General features: G+C 44.5%; 1 protein-coding gene across 1 annotated transcript in view; it reads right to left on the bottom strand.

The window, feature by feature from the left end:
• Positions 1-15422, bottom strand: part of Sqor (sulfide quinone oxidoreductase) — a 41553-nt gene extending 26131 nt beyond the window's left edge. The window contains exon 1 of the mRNA XM_076570513.1: positions 15272-15422. The gene's annotated coding sequence lies outside the window, so the exon portion shown is untranslated. The remainder of the gene's footprint in view (positions 1-15271) is intronic.
• Positions 15423-16706: the final 1284 nt, after the last annotated feature.

Raw genomic sequence — 16706 nt, 5'->3', positions numbered from 1 at the left:
GTAAGAACCGAGCATAAATCTAACACAACTTCTCCGTCTCCCCAGAAAACAGCCGAGGCCTGTGTGCTCAGCAGTCTAAGAAGTGTTTCAACCATCGTTGTTACAGAACGAAGCAGCCACTTCACCTCTGCATCCTTACACAGTGAAACACACACTTTAACAAATCAATAAATAAGACTAACTTCACTTTCATTTGCAAGTGGCACATTCAATATAGTTTACAATTAAATGATACCATGCTTTTAAGCTAGATAAAAATTCCCCAGGTTGGTCCTAAATCAATTGAGTGCCTCCTTCAAAAGGTGGAAATAGACACATGGACACAGTAAACCCCCTGCTGGCTGAGGGGTCAACAGCTTCCTGGACATCTCTACTTACATCACTTTCTGGCAACCTTTTCACAGTTGGCCCTTCCTAAATAAGCATTAGACTGCCTGTGTCCAAAGGTCCTTAGTCTTACGTCATTGGACACACCTCCCACTTGGCTGTGAGCAGCCAGGATGCCTAGCCGAGTTAAACAGAGCTAGCATCTCAACAAGTATTATCTACAGGATTCTTGATGTAAGATCCACCAACTCTTCAAGCTTGGAGTCAACCCTTGGCTCTTTCAGCTGTTGAGAAAAAAAAAAAAAAAAAATATATATATATATATATATATATATATATATATATATATATATATGGTTTATTGTGTGGCTCAGAGTAACTTCTCAAGCCTTCTGGGCTGATCCATGTTGTCTTGAGCTTCAATAAAGCACAACCTTAGCTGAACAACCTTAGCTGTTCACCCTTGCTGAACACTTCCAAATGGAACATGAAAATAAGAGCAAGCAGCTCTTGCTACCCACAAAGACCTGCACTAAACCTACTCTGAACTGCTGTGTGGCTGGGATCCCTGTGAGTTCAGGTTCTACAACACTTGAGTTCCAGATTCTGAGGCACAAGATCCTCAACTGCACAAAACAACTAGGCTTGATGTAGTATCCAGATGTGGAGGATTTAGAACATAATTGCATCAGTCCTAAAGCTCTCACTAACTATTGACATCTCTCAACTAAATTATTTCCTCAAGACAGAATTAAATAGGAAACCATGGAGAAATGCTTATGAAAATAGTAACTGTTCATTGAGTAGTGGTATTTGTATATACTGGCTGATCTTACGCTGCTTCACAGCACTATAAACAGTTTGCTAATGAGAAAATTGAGGATTGGAGATCAATAAGAGAATTTGCCAAAAGTCACTTCTGTGTGATTATAGAAATATGGCCCCCCAAATTCAAGTGTTAAAAACTTAATATCCAGTCCAACAGAGCTGAGAGGCAAGACCTCCAATAGGTGCTTAGATGATGAAAGGTCCATCACATGGGAGGTGAGGCTGTTATAGAATCGGGTGTGCCTTCTCTGGGTCTCTCATCCCACACAATGCCTTCTGCACTGTACAGCAAGAAGCCCCTCTTCATATTTAGCGCTCCAGACCTTGTACTTCCAGATTCCAGAACTTTAAGAAATGAAGCTGTTCTTTATAGACTACCTCACCTCATGTATCCTATTACAGAAACACAAAACAAAGGTAGTCATATCACTCATTAGTCGACAAGATTTCATTCAAACTGACTCTTCAATCATTCAGGGGAAAAGTGCCCACTGGCAGAATTTCATTTTCATAGAAAGTAGCTGGATTGTATTCCAAATACTGATGTGATATGGAAGTTTAACTTACTAAGTACATTGAAAAGAAGAAAATTTAAGCTTTAGATGTTGAGCCAATGTGCAATAACAATACTGATATAATTTCTAAGCATCCCTGTCTCTTAGAAATAGTACTGAAGTTATTACAGGTGAAGTGGCCTGGATTTCCCTTGGAAATACTACAGTAGACAGGAACTGATGGGAGTGAGGACAAAACAAGAAGGCCCATGAGTTAAGAATTAAAGTCAATTGGGTGGTGCTAGAGCATACATTGACTTTTTGTAGGGATCAAGTAAAGTCCTGAGCAAATGTGCACTGTTTGACATGGGCATGGTTGTGCCAAAGACCAATGCTTCAGCCCCATAAAAATGGCCAGGCTTTCCCTGGGTGAGGCTCAGCGTGATGGCAAAGCCTTCTTCGGATCTGAGTGTGAATGTTGATACTGTGTGCAGAAAATGCCCCTAGTTCCACTGTCCACAATAACCCTGCCTCCCTGTTTATCTGTGTGTAATAACCCCACCTTCATGTTCAACTGTGATAAGCACACTAAGCTTCCAGAGGGTTACGACTCCTCCTACAGAATAAGCATAGCCCACCAAATCCCAGTTTTCTCTGTCAGTATGCCCGTGGTTTCTTCATTTCCTCACGGCATCTAGTCAGGTCAAGTCCAAAACCATGCAAGGACATGGCAGTTCTGGGCATATTTCAAGTCATTTCAAGAGAATAGTAATGCCAGGATTAGCAACACAACTTAGAATCGTTCGTCACAGGATCCACAGCTGAGTCAGCACTGAAAGTTTTGAAAACATTGACCTAATGGAGAAATGGAGGCTCAGAGAGGGCAGTAATCTTTCAAAAGTCACGCAGTGTAAGCAGTAGGGCAAGATGTGGAATGAATTCCTTGCATGAAAGGCAACCCTTTCTGAATATCCTCAGCAGCAGCAACGCAGGCATTCCCAGCAGCCAGCAGTCCAATCCAGAGAGAGAAGAAATGTCCCAGACTGGAGCTTTCCACAGATCCAGGACCCAGAATAGTCAGAAGAGTACTGCAACTCCAAATTCACACACGCACGCGCGCGTAACCCTAGCTGGCCTAGAACTCAGGCTGATCTTGAACTCATAGAAATCCACCTGCTTTTGCCCCCAAAGCACTGGACCACCACAATGCACCACCACACCTGGCATGAGGCAAACTTAGACAGGGGCAGATCTATGCATTTATGAGCATTGAAACTGAAGTAATTTAGGAATCTATAACTTAGAATATGTTTAGACTCGACATTTAATATTCCCTCTGAATAAGAAAATAAATCCTAACAAATGCATGGATCCTTGGAAATCCAGCACTCTTTCTTTGGAGATCCCCTTTATGTGAATTATCAGAGGTACATACATAGAGATCTTCCTGACTAGAAGCCATCTTCTGCTCTCTGGAACCCTGGCTTGCCCTGTGTAAGATGGAGGCCCTGAAACAGAAACTTCTCAGCAAATCTGCGGCTAGGGACCACAGCCTCCTCTAGGACACCTTCCTTAACTGCTGCTCAGAGGCCCCCAGAAGCCCTCCCTCCCCCCTCCACACCTTTATAGCACCCTTGAGCTTTGCCACGCCTCTCCCCTCCCTCTATGAGCATGCAGATCTATAGCATGGTTTTTCTGAACAATCTGAAACTAAGTCACAATCCTTAACATAAAACCAGCTTGTTACTACCCTAGACAAGACTCTTGTGTGCCGGGTATAAAGCTGGGTGCTCAAGTGAGCATAGCCCATTTTCTAGCTGGGAAAACTGAGGCTGGGGTTCTATCCTCGAGGTCACATAGCCCATCCATGACAAGACCAACACTCATAGGGGGGACATTTAAAACAATGAGGGAGAAAACCAAAACAAACATTACCAGTTTCCCCACTGCCTGGAGGCTCTCCTGGGAATTAGCTCCTATGATGAGGCAGTGTGTTGATTGCTTTTCTGTTGCTATGATGAAACACCATGACCAAGGAAGTTTAGAGAAAGGAGATTATCTGGGTGTATGATTCCAGGGGGGGATAAGAGCCTATCATCACAGGAGGCATGGTGGCAGGCAGGTATAGTAGCCAAAGCAGGAAGCTGAGAGCTCAGGTCTTCAACCACAAGCATGAAGCAGAGAGAGAAAAGTGGGAGTTGGGAGGGCTGTCTGCTCTCAAAGCTCCCCATGATATACTTCCCCACCAAGGCCACACCTCCAAGACAGCACAAATGGCACCACCCCATGGGGACTGAGGGTTCAAATACCCGAGTCTATGAGGGACAATTTCATTCAAACCACCACACGGAGCCTGACAAAACCCACAATCTTCAACCAGCCAGCCGGAGACCTAGTCAACCTCCGGCCTATGATGACGTTCTGACCCAAAGGCTCATCCAGAAAGCAGGGAAAGCCAGAACAGGCAGAACAGGCAGAACAATGTTCCTGCGAGGAACACTCAGGCAGCAAGGATCCCGTCCTGTCCGAAGGAGGGTCAGCCTTTCGTGTGGAATGAGCGCCTCTCGCACAGGCAAGGGCAATCTGCCTTATCCAGTTACCAAGTCAACTGTACATTTCATCCATAAATACCTCCTCCACAGTCACACTCAGAATTCAGTTTGACCAAATGTCGAGACACCTCATGTAAAGTTGACATGGCCCAGTAAAGTCAACAAATAAAACTGACGGCCACCACATCTGAAGGAAAAGAAGACGACATAATCCGGGGAAAATCTCAAGAAGGATTGCTGCTGACCCTGGGTTAGCACTACAGGAGTTCTAAGGAAATGCCCAGAACTGCCTCACAAACGTTGTGGCTCCCTCATACAACCCCACCTGACCCTGAAGTACTGCAGGGAACACAGGAGAGGACATTCATGGCAACAGACACGATACAAATAGGACAGCTGGCTGCTTCCCCTTCCTGAAGATATTCTGAGTCCTATAGCATTAGCTACAGTATTTTTTCTGTGGTTATGATAAATTGACATTTTGAGACCTACTAGTTCCTCTTCTAGGCCCAGCTAACTTCTGGAGACGGTGAAGGTCTGGCCTGCCAGCATAACTTGTAAGACATTAATTCAGAACATGGAGTCGATGCCACCTTGTCCGCCTGGCTTTTACATTCCATGGGGCAACAATATTCATATAAGCACATTGGCACCAGAAACCAGGGCACCAGAAGCAGCCTTTGCACCCAGGTGCATGGACATAATCACAACGGCCAGTCCTGCCCTCTTTAGCCTTTCTGCCTGCCTCATAACATAGGCTTTTGACTTTAGCTCATGCTTTTCCTCACCCAGTTCTGCCCTCTGGCAAAGCCCAGGTGCTTCCCCACAGGGCCCTAAATGGCATGCCGTGCCTCTGGCCTCTCGAGAACTGTGAGTAAAAATGTCTTCCTTCACGGCAGTCACCTCATGATCTACGGTGCTTGCCATACTTGATAAAAAACAAATTCTGGGTGCATTTTAATATACCTACATTAAAATGCGTGTGCCAACTGCTCGGTCAGATGGAAGATTTTACATGTTGAACAAAATTTTGTTAGGCTTCTTCTCCTTACAGATGTGTGGAACTGTCAGGTGGCATTTAAAAAGCAATTTAATTATGTACTGCTGAAAAATGTTGTAATTACATGGGTGATTGGGCCAAATTTTTGCGGCTCCATAACATAGCTACAGTTTGACTTTTTAATGCAATAATTAATCTGGAAGAATATGCCACCTGGTTTTGCTTTCCCTTGTCACCCTCTACCATCCACACTATCGAACTTAACTAGGCAGTGTCTTCTCCACCAAGGAAAATCTTCACGTCTCTTTGATCCATTTAACCTTGACACACCAGCCAGGTGTGTTCTTTGAAGGTGTTTAAGGACTGAGTTCTCTGCATGGTGTAAGATTATGGGCAAATTCAGCTTCTTACCCATCCTCAGCTCATCTTAATCAGGCAACAGCTGAATTTTCAAAAGTGGAAAACAGGAAATATAATCAATATTTTAACTTACAGGATCCATTCCCTGCATAAAAGTAGACATGTCAAGTCACATTTTGCTTGGCTAAATGTCTAAGATTATCTTGATGAAAAATAGAATTACATGAAATATGCGTAGTCATGCTTGCTCTGCAAGTCAAGAATGTTCCCATTGAGCAGCTAGGAAGGATCTGGGCTGACGGAAAAATGTTTTCCTCATTCTAGTCCTGGCCCCACTCCCAATTTATCAACTTCAGATGCTGAGGGAACAGGAGAGCTCAGCAGCTGCTGGTAATACAGGCCAGGAAGAAGGTGGACCCAACTTTGGGGAAAGGCTTTCTTTTGTTAATGTTAGACAGTTTGATTTAATTTCTAAGTATTGAAAGTAAGCCATAATCATCCTGGAAGAACATTTAAGTAAGAATTTATGTCATTCTTAGCAAGATAGAAACTTTCTTAACAAAAGACATGACTCAAAACAAATATCAATGATTTTAGACCTTTTTGCTACTTATCCTTTAAGTATCTATAACCACACCACCTCCCCAACATTCACCTCTCACCCTCCATCCCAAGCCCCATCCTTCAGTCTTTCTTGTTCCCTGGCTTCTGGTTGGGTCCAGCTAAAGGGAGGTGCTAACAGGATCTTAAAGAAAATAAGTGGGAATTTATTGAAATGACTTACAGGATGCAATCCAACAATGGCTAGTTGTGATTGGGAAGTCCAAGCATCTAGTAGTTGCTCAGTCCCATGAAGCTGGGTGTCTCAGCTGGTCCTCTGCATATGCTAGGATCCCGAAGAAGGGATGGATGTGCTGACAGAGAGAGGGAAAGCAGGCAGAGAACGAACCCTTCCTTCTTCCATTGTCCTTACATAGGCTTCCAGGCGAATATGTGACCCAGATTAAAGGTGTGTCTTCTAGCCTCAAGTTCTGGATCAAAAAGGCACATTGTCTTCTTCCCTCAAGATTCAGATCACAAGTGTGCCCTCCATTTCTGGATTATAGTTTATTCCAGATATAGTCAAATTGGCAACCAAGAATAGCCATCACACTGTTCAAAGCATGATAGAAATGCCATACATTGTCTTGAAAATCTATTTAGTGAAGACTCAGAAAATGGTGAAGAGGCCTAATTTAATATTAGTGCAGCCACAACAGGCTGCAGATTAATAATATTGGGACTAGGCCTCATCATTACAATAACCAGGAAAAGCCACAAACTGTACCCTGCAGGGGGCTAATCAGAATTGAGACAAACAAGTACTAAATGCTCTAGAGCATTAAGGATAGCTTACATAATCTGTATATAGATTGCCAATTTCCTTGCAGCAATGCCAGTACCAATCACTGTTTGATAAGACTTCTGTTGCCTCACTCCTGTCCAATCAAGAGTTCAACCCCCATCTAAATCCGGAATTCCCCTACCTCCCCCATCCTTTACTCCTTAAAAATCCTGCCTCAACTGAGCCCGAGGCTCTCCCTGATCCAGCTGTTGTGTTGGAATGGACTGAGAGCCCAAGCTCGAGTGCAATAAAGGCTCTTTGCTTTTTTGCATATGAACTCAGACCCCTGGTGGTCTCTGGGGGGCTCATGATGCAGGCATAATGATGGCAGAGGAAAGCATAGTTCATCTTGGAAAACATCTAAATCACCACCAAGAGAAACTCTGATTTAGCCAGGTGAGCATATCCTAACTCTCTAAATCCTTTAAAAATGGAGAGACTTTCCCAGCAGAAAGGGAGCTATGATCATGGAAGACTAGTCATAAAGATGAAAAGTAACTGGCTTTGAAGATGGAGAGTGAGGATAATTAACCAAGGATGCTGACAACTTAAACCAGAAAAGACAAGAAAACAGAATCTCCTGTAGAATTTCCAGAAAGTACAAGGCCCTACTAGAACCTTGATTTTAGCCTAGTGAGGTCGATACTGGAACTTCGGAGTAGACTGTTGTAAGATAATAAATTCTGTTGTTGGAGTGGGGACCATAGCTGATTGGTACAGCAATGGCCTAGCATGCACAGACCTGGAATTCAACTGCCAGGACCACAAAATGGGGGGTGGGGATGAGGGGACAGGGGTATGTGTATCCCTAAAAAGGCTGTAGCTGGTTATAGCAGCTTCAGGAAACTAATACATATATCATATCATCTCCACAACAAATCAAAAGAGGTGGGTAATGTTATTCCTATTTACATACATTGATGCTATGCTTCAAAGGAAGTTAAATGATACCCCAGTTAAGTCTAAGATAGAATACAATCCTAGATTTTTTGGAAGCTAATCTCATTACTTTTTCTACTAGTATAGAGGAGATGTGCTCAAAAGTAAAGATACAGCATTTCCTGACAACTATTCCTAAGGACACAGCTGGAAAGCTTGATGTTACTCTCTTGGTAGAAGGCACAGATTTTCTGACTGTCTACCTAACCATCCATAGCACCCCAGGGAATGGCAAGAAGAGCCCAGATACTCCATAATGTCAGTAGTGACAGACAGGAACATAAAGCTGGAATTGGAAATCGCAAAGAAGGTTGTCTGTCTCTGGAGAGAAGAGATGCATCAAAATGTCAACAAAAAATGAAGTGCCCACAAGCGAGTCCCAAGAAGGATGGCATAGGTAATAAGACTCCAGTACAAGGAAGGTGAAACAGGGCAAGCATTTTTCAGGAGGACACAGTCCTGGGGGAGGAAGAGGGGAGCTGATACATACTATCTTCCACTTCACATAAGCTCCGCTAGCCTGATGTGGTATACTGATGGTTTTAGTCCCAGGAAATAACACACTTGTTACAATGAAGGATCTCAGAAATATTTGCTACAAGAAATGAGATCATGGGTGAGTACTTTTACTAAGTATATTTCCATATCAGACAGGGCGTAAATTAATCAGAGGGAACAATAAACCCAGCTACAGTCCTGTAAGTCTATTACGAGTCTACTGCATTTGATGAGTGTGCGTGATAAGGGCCTGAAATTCAAATAAATAATCAGTTAAAACAGAATGTGTAGGTAGGTGAGAAGTGAAAAGGTCCTCTGAGAGTAAATAAGGAAGCACAGGAGAAAAGAACTATATACGCAGAACGGGGAGGCTATGTCAAGGGCCTGCTGGAGCTAGTTTTGCACAGTTGAGGTTGGAATGGGGATCACCTAGCTGTAGATGAAAAAGAGGGAAGCACTGGGGAGATGTGCATTGAGAAGAGAAACTGGACAAGCCTATGTTTCTGACATTTAGGATTGAAAACTGTGACAGCTATTCTTGGTTGTCAACATCTGGAATGAACTACAATCTAGAAGTGGAGGGCACACCTGTGAGAGATTATTTTTGCTTGGTTTGAAGTGGGTGAATCCACTTCCAGTCTGGACCTTTGAGGTAGGAAGACTCACACCTTTGATCCTGATCTTGGGGCAAGAAGACACACCTTCTGCTGGAGGCCTATATAAGGACATGGAAGAAGGAAGTTTTGCTCTTTGCCTGCTTGCTCTTGCCTTGCTGGCAAGTCCATTCCTTCACTGACATTAGAGACTACTTCTTTGGGATTCCATCATCTACTGAAGACCAGCTGAGACATCCAGCCTCGTGGACTGAACAACTTCTGAATTCTTGGACTTTCCATTCACAGCCAATCATTGTTGAATTAGTTGGACCACAGCCTGGAAATGCTTCTAATAAATCTCCTTTCTAAATATATTGAAAGAGAGATTCATTCTAGAAGCTCTGCTACTACAGAGAACCCTGACTAATACAAAAGCTTAACCCAGAACCACTGTCAACAATCCAGCATTCATAAAGCAGCAACCAAATCCCAGGCCTGTAGTTGAACTTGTTTTGTTCAGCTTATGTTTTCCTAAATTCTCAATTACTTCCCAATGTAGAAAATTTTAGAAATATCACCTAAAAATGATCCTATGGTCTTACTTACAACAGGAAGCCCACATTCAACATTCACACATGGAAACACCTGGTTAGAACTATATAGTCAGTGGGGCCATCTCCACCCTACAAAAGGTTCCAGTTCACTGCCCCACCCAGCCTGAGTGAGTCATGTAAGATACCTGCTCTGCCCTAGCTTGGATTTCAGCTTCTGTGCCCTGCTAATGGCAGTGAGAGCCTTGGAAGTTCTTAATGGAATGAAATTTAGACAGAGAAGCTGGGAGAATGAATTGGAGTACTTTAGGTAACTTCAGCATTTTCAAGTGTTCGCTCCATGCCAGGCATTGTGCTAGGCACAGAGAAGAATCGATGAGAACCTGTTTTGCTTCCAGAGCAAAGCCCAGGAATATGATAATCCACTGGGTGGCTGTTTCTGGCACCAGCAAAGGCTGGGTCTCAGGCACAGGAAAGAATTAAAGTGCAAGTGAGACATTTGGGAGGAAAACAACTAGTTATGGGTGATAAAGATGGAAAAATCTCAACCATGACATTATACCTACTTGTTTGGTTGGATGTAATGAAGAAGACAAAAGCAACCCTATGAGATTACTCAGAGAGAAGCAAAGGTCCGAAGCATGATGTGAGATGAAAACTATGCCCCTTGAAAACAGAAGGGATCACACAGGCCTCGCCCCTGCTTTTGGCTCGCCTCCTCTTGAGTAATGCGGGGCTGGCCCTGCCTGCCTGTACATTCAGGAATTGGATTACTATATTGTTAACAAATAAAGGAAATGAAGCAATCTTCACTCAGCCCTGCGTGAGAGGACTCTATGTGGGGTCCAGCCAATCCAAGCATTGCTTAAATATTAAGCTGTGAAGCAAGAGCTGCAGTTGTGGACCAGGACTAAGCTGTCCAAGAAACAGGAACAATTGTGCACGGCTCTTCGTAAGCTTTGCAGCCACAATGGTTCCTTAACTCTCCAGGGAGCACTGTAAGAATTGTCTTTGAAAAGGTAACAACAGTCCTACCCAGTTATGAACCAGAACAACAACCAGCAGCCAGGCAGAATAGCCCCAATAAGGATAGAGTAGTGGCACACACACACATCAGCTCTCTAATTGGATTTAAAACCCACTCAAGAGGAGGGAAACTATGCCTGGTACTGTAAACTTAGTCAACTACTCTGGGGTGGTGAAGTCATGGATCTTCAAGGAGAACCTACAACCACTTCTTTACTAAACCAACATAATACCTAATAATCTGAATATGTGTCCAAATACCCACAGATAGGTGTAGTCTGCCGCCCTCACCAAAGAACCTTTTCTTTGCAACAGATGGAGACCCCTAAAGAAAATCACAACCAATCAAAATGCCGAGCTATGGAGCCCAGTCCCAATGAATACATCTACAAAACATGCCTGCACCGAAGGCTGGGAGAACATTTCAGAAGGGGGCAGAAAGATTGTAAGAGCCAGAGGATCGGGGAGTCTGCAGTGAGATTGTGTCTCCTAGTCGAATCAGAAGCTACACACATGAAGTCTCACCAACCTGACTGCCTAAACATGAGCTGAACAAGACGACACCAGCAGACATGCCAAAGTGGATGGGGAAAAGCCCGCAGGGCCTCAACCCTGCACGAAGAACCTTAGGCAACTAAGGAATGCTGAGAGTGGAAGAAACATTGTTTCCCAGGGAAAAGCATGCACGTTGTTTATCCAACACCAAATGGTCAGCCTTGGACACATACAGACAAGTAACACTATACTGGCTGAGCAGGTTATATTTAGGAATATATGTATATAACAACAATTAATAAAAAAAAGAGTAATATACTCCCTGGGGGGTATACAGAAGGGCTTGGGGGAGGAAAGGGAAGAGGCAAATGATGTAATTATAATCTCTAAAATAAAAAGAGTAACGAAAAAAATTACCAATGAAGATTTCATAATGAAGACGCGATTCCCTTTGCTACTGAGAAATTCCCTCCAAGCTTAAGTGCTTTGTAATATATATAATGATAAAGCTGATTATTTCACCAAGCAAAAAACAAAATTTATATTTACATAAAGGAAATATTTTGCCTTCAAAAAAGGAAACTGCACATCAATGAACTGAAAGTTAAGGATTTTGACTGGAGCACACAAAATGTAAACAAGCCTTGTTTTCTGTTTGCTTCCATTTTTTCATTGCCAGGGGAACTTGATTCCTCAGGGTCTAATGCACTATAGATAAAAACAAATGACTCCCTATGACTCCCTATTCTCTGCTACATTGTGCATGGCAGGCCTCTAGGCAGGTTTTGTGTTAAGGTCTGCACAAATCCGTGTGGGCCTAGCCACAGACCCTCTGGAAAGGGAGGTCTCCAGTGAATTAACCGGGTCACACAGCGAGGGTCAGCTTAGGCCCAGACTTCCTGAATCTGGTATTTGTTTCTTTGGGTGGGTGGATGGATGGATGGATGGATGGATGGATGGATGGATGGATGGATGGATGGATGGATGGATGGTTGAGATGCAGGTTGCCACCATGTAGCCCAGGAAAGACTCCAAGAGAAGGATAACCTTGAACATACAAAAGTGCAGATAACTTTGAACTCCTAATCCTTTGGCCTCCATCTCCCAAATGTTGGGATTTATAGGTATTTAAGCCACCACACCTGGCTTCCTCAATCATTAAAATGATCACAATAAAATTACTCATCAGGCCAAAGTACACTGGGATTCAAAGGTACATGAAAGAAAGTTATGAAGGGTGGAGTGTCGCTGTAAACAGACTGGTCAATTACTTTGGCTTGCCATTATCCGGAATCCAGTGTGTGGGGTCTCAGTGAGAAAAGACTCTTTAATTACGAGTTACATATCTGTTGTTTGAACCTAGACACTGAATTCGATCCTTTAATAGTCAGGACACAATGAGATACACACAGGCACAGGTGTGTCAGGTTCCCTAACAGCTCACATCTCTCCTATGTCTGACCTGATGGCACAGTTACCCATTCACTAGGAAGCTTTATCTGAGGGCATGCCATGAGTCAGGACACCCAGGTCAACATTTCAGATTGTACCAGATAGGGCCCATCTTTAACCATTGTGGGACATGCTTTCTTCACACCAGGACAAAGGACTGGGCTATATGGATTAAAGGCCTCTTACTTCCTAAAACTGCATTACCTTCTCATCAAGGAGGAAGAAGAGGTGAGAGTTCACAGCAGATATCCATTGGGGCTATTTGTCTATTGATTCCTCAGATTAAATATCTGGGGCAAAGAATGGCAAGGTCAAATACTTAGGCCTGCAACATAATCAGAATGAAAAGCCAATGTCCCATTTATGTACCATTATTCTCTGGGAAGCAGCTATGGTTAAGTGCATGATCCAAGGCATAAGAAATGCATGGGGGAGGGCATCATTTGTGGAAAGTTTGCTGTGTGGAAGATATTGTAACATATACTTTATGCGATTTCTCATAGCAATCACTGAAGAGAAGATTGTAGACCCCATTTTATAAGCAAGAAAATGGAGGCTATAGGACCAGGGATATGTCACTTTGAGCTCAGAAAGGCCTTTAAGGTGAATTCTCTTGAACTTAAAGGATTTTCTCTCTATATTATTTAAAATAAGCGTAGATTTGAGGGACTGGGAAAATCTCATGATAATCCAAACTTAGACAGCTGAAGAATGGGGTAGGCTTCATCCATCTCAAGTGTCATTCACATGCTCACATGCGCACAGAAGCACAGACAGATTACAGGACCAACATTCCCACAGAAAGTTCTCACCGTCTATACTGGAGGTTTAGTTGGCTTTAGGCCTAGTCTGGGTAGCTTTTGGTAAATTGCCCACCATTCTCCTATTTACCACATCTCCAGAGTCAAAGAGTTTTGTGATGGGTGAGAGGCAGGGTGAAAATAAAAAGAGGGAAGAGAAATGTTCATCTAGAAATGCTTTGTCATGGGTTCTGTCTCCATTATTTACAAGACATTTCCTGTATTACAACACATCTACAAATGGGCAAAAGAAACTTCTGGAACCCTACTTTCCTATCAAGATGGTATCTTTTTCCTGGTGGGCCAGACCCACAACAGACCCAAGAGCCCTTACTGGCATTTTGTACTCCCAAGTCCCCGTGTGTGTATGGAGTTGCCCTGCCAAGTTCAAAAGAAGCAGCAGTTCATCTTAAACAGTCATTTCCCTAGCCTCCAGCTGTCTCCATGATGGCATAACAAGCCACCCCGTCCAAGTCATCCAGCAAACCTTTGATGTACCAGGTCAGGGGACACAGGGCGATGGCCAATACTGGGAAGAGAAACAGATGAGATCTAAAAATGGTCAGTAGTGCATCCCTCTACATCAAGTTCAGTTTGGGTGCTTTTCAAGTGTGGGGAGGTGTTAGGCTTGCTTTGTTGAGGGAGGTAGGGTGGCTTTTTTTTTCTCCTCCTTAGGTGAAGCAGATGTCCAAAGAAGCCCGGAATAGAGGACACAATGGTAGTTAAAAGAAATGTTAAGCCCCAGAAACCAAGTTGCCTAACTAGTAAGGCAAAACCCTTTCTACTAACAGGGTATCTAGATAGATTGGGTCCCATTCATCTGAATGAAGGAAAAATCTTTACCTTCACTGCCGTCTGCTTGAAATTTAACATTTTCTTCGAGTTTTGGGTAGGCAGTCAGCCACAGCAATACCAGCAGCATTATGACCTTTTAAAAAGTATTTTCTTACACTACAGGGTGTGCCTATGTCTTGAATTCTATGTTCCCTAGTATTTCAAAATTGTAACAGTTCTTTGCTTTTAAAAACATACATTACATGATATTCTTCTAATATTTTAGCAGCTGTTTTCTTTCATCATAGTCTTCCTTTAATTGTGTGCTTTTTGAGAGGGGCTGGCGAGGTGGCTCAGTGGTTAGGAGCTCTTACAGAGAACTTCCTTCTAGATGACTGGGGTTCTATTCCTAGCACCCAGATGACAGCTCGCAGCCATCTATAACTCCGGTTCCAGGGGTCTGATGGGTATTAGGCACACACCTGTTGCACAGACATACATGCACGCGAAACAGCCACATACACGACATAAAATAATAAAGTTTAAAGAAGAAAGGAAAACTCTTCTAAGAGTCCTTCGTTTTCCCCCAAACTCAAAACTGCCCAAACCTGACACAATAATGGGTCAGAATCCTGCGTCTACAGAACCCTGCACAAACTCGCTTGAGTCCGTGAGCCCTAGAAGCTGGGGTGGAACTCCTCGGGTAAGTAAAAGAAAGATAGAAAAGGTCCCACCGAAGAGCCTTTCCCCACTTTACACCGGTTGCCAATCAGGCCAGCCTGTGCTCCTCCGCTGACTCCCAGCTTCCAGGGCACCCTCCCCGCCACCCCCCATCCCCCGCGACTCTCTGACTGCACCGGGCTCAATCTCAACCTCTGCAGGCAACGCGCGGTGCTGAGTGACAACCAACAAGTGGAACTAACGCTCCTGAAATTCCCACGCACTAAGACCACAGGTCCTGGCGGTGTGGGTGGGGAGGGTGCCATGGCCACCCTCTCCTTCCTTGCTGAGGCTCGGCCACTCCCGAGAAAGCTCTAGAGTCCCAGATCCGTGTGCTGGAAGCGGTGGGTGTCAGGGGTTGGGAAGGAAGAGGGGCGGCCCGGGAGCGCAGGGACTGAGCAGAGACAGCGAGTGGGCTGTAAGGGGTGACAGCGTCCCAGGGCCAAGGGCCAGAGCTCTGTGGGATGCGTCTTACCGGGCTGAGCGACACCGTGGGCCCCAGCGCTGGCACAGCAGAAACTTCAGTGGCGCTGGAGCTCTGGCTTCCCTGGGGCCCCGCCCGGCTGCGGGGGGGGGGGGGTGGAGGGGGGGCGGGGGCGGGGCGGGGACGGAGGACGGGAGCGGGGACAGCCACCACACACACACACACACACACACACACACACACACACACACACACTCACGCCCAGGAAAGGCCGCCCCGGGCGTTGCCCAGTACTGAACCGCTTAAGGAGCAAGCACCCTGGAGCAGGCACGGTCACCGGGAGACCTGGGTGGCCCTTGTTCCCTGGCCACAACCGTGCCCCGCGCCGCGCAACTGTTCCCACGCAGCCCAGACGCTTTTCCCACGCCGGTGGTGCAGACAAGGCCACTGCCACTCAGAGCCGCGCGGTGACCTTCCTCGGGAACCTGCTGATCATGGGGAATTGTACTTTTGTTGTCCAACGGGTCACGGTTCCGCCCCTTCTAGGGAGGACTGTTCTAAGGTTTGCAAGCTAGAGCCCGTGGCCTTCTGTATTTATTAAAGCAAATACCGTCCCTAACGTTGCCACTGTCTCAGCTTTAAAAACTTCAGAGAATATGCAAATGCCACTAGCTTAAAAAATAAAATAAATAAAACGTAACTATGTTTCTTTTGCACTTGTTTGGTTTTGTAGGTTTTAATAGTTTTTGAATCCCTTGTTTCAAACTTTCTGTCTTCATCCTGAAAGCTCTATGGTAAGATCATCTGGTCACATGACTACAAATGCAGACTGTGGATTTAATGGTAACACCATGACACTTGCTCTCACCTGCAGTCTGCCTCCTCCGTGACTTTCTGCCGTAACCGTTTCCAGGTAAAGAACCTGGAAACAAAACAAAATGTAATCTGTCTTTTAATGACAGATCTATTGCTGGTAACAGTGTATTAAGACTACGTAAAATTCCTTAATGCTTGCCATAATCTTATCTAAAACTGAACTTAGTTTGCCAATAAAATGTTTCACATACTTGAAAGTTTAGGTAAGGAACAAAAGGCATCAGAAAAAATTGTTCAGGCCTGGGCACAGACCGTTCACTGTGGTATGGTACTGCACCCAGCACGAGAGGCTGGCATCTCTGCTTCCTGCCTCCTAAATGCCAGCAATTGTAGCCAAAATTTTTGACAAAAATAAAACTCTACACACAACTATTTCCAAATTGATTCACCTTACTCTCCATTTCTCCTTCCTTCTCCGTCCCCATGAAGAAAGCTTTCCTGGTTCCTGTGAAAAGGAATCAAGGGGCTATCTGCTTAACAGGGTATGAGCTAAACAGTTCCCACGCACTGGGGTGTCTGTGTATCATTCTATTATCTCAAGACCCTTCTTTCCATCAGAGAGCAGGGGTTGGGACTTGCCTACCAGACATTAAGGGTGAGCGCTGAGAAT

This window comes from Peromyscus maniculatus, chromosome 4, assembly GCF_049852395.1.
Source record: "Peromyscus maniculatus bairdii isolate BWxNUB_F1_BW_parent chromosome 4, HU_Pman_BW_mat_3.1, whole genome shotgun sequence".
NCBI classification, from domain to species: Eukaryota; Metazoa; Chordata; class Mammalia; order Rodentia; family Cricetidae; genus Peromyscus; species Peromyscus maniculatus.
This window is presented reverse-complemented; position numbering and strand designations above follow the sequence as displayed.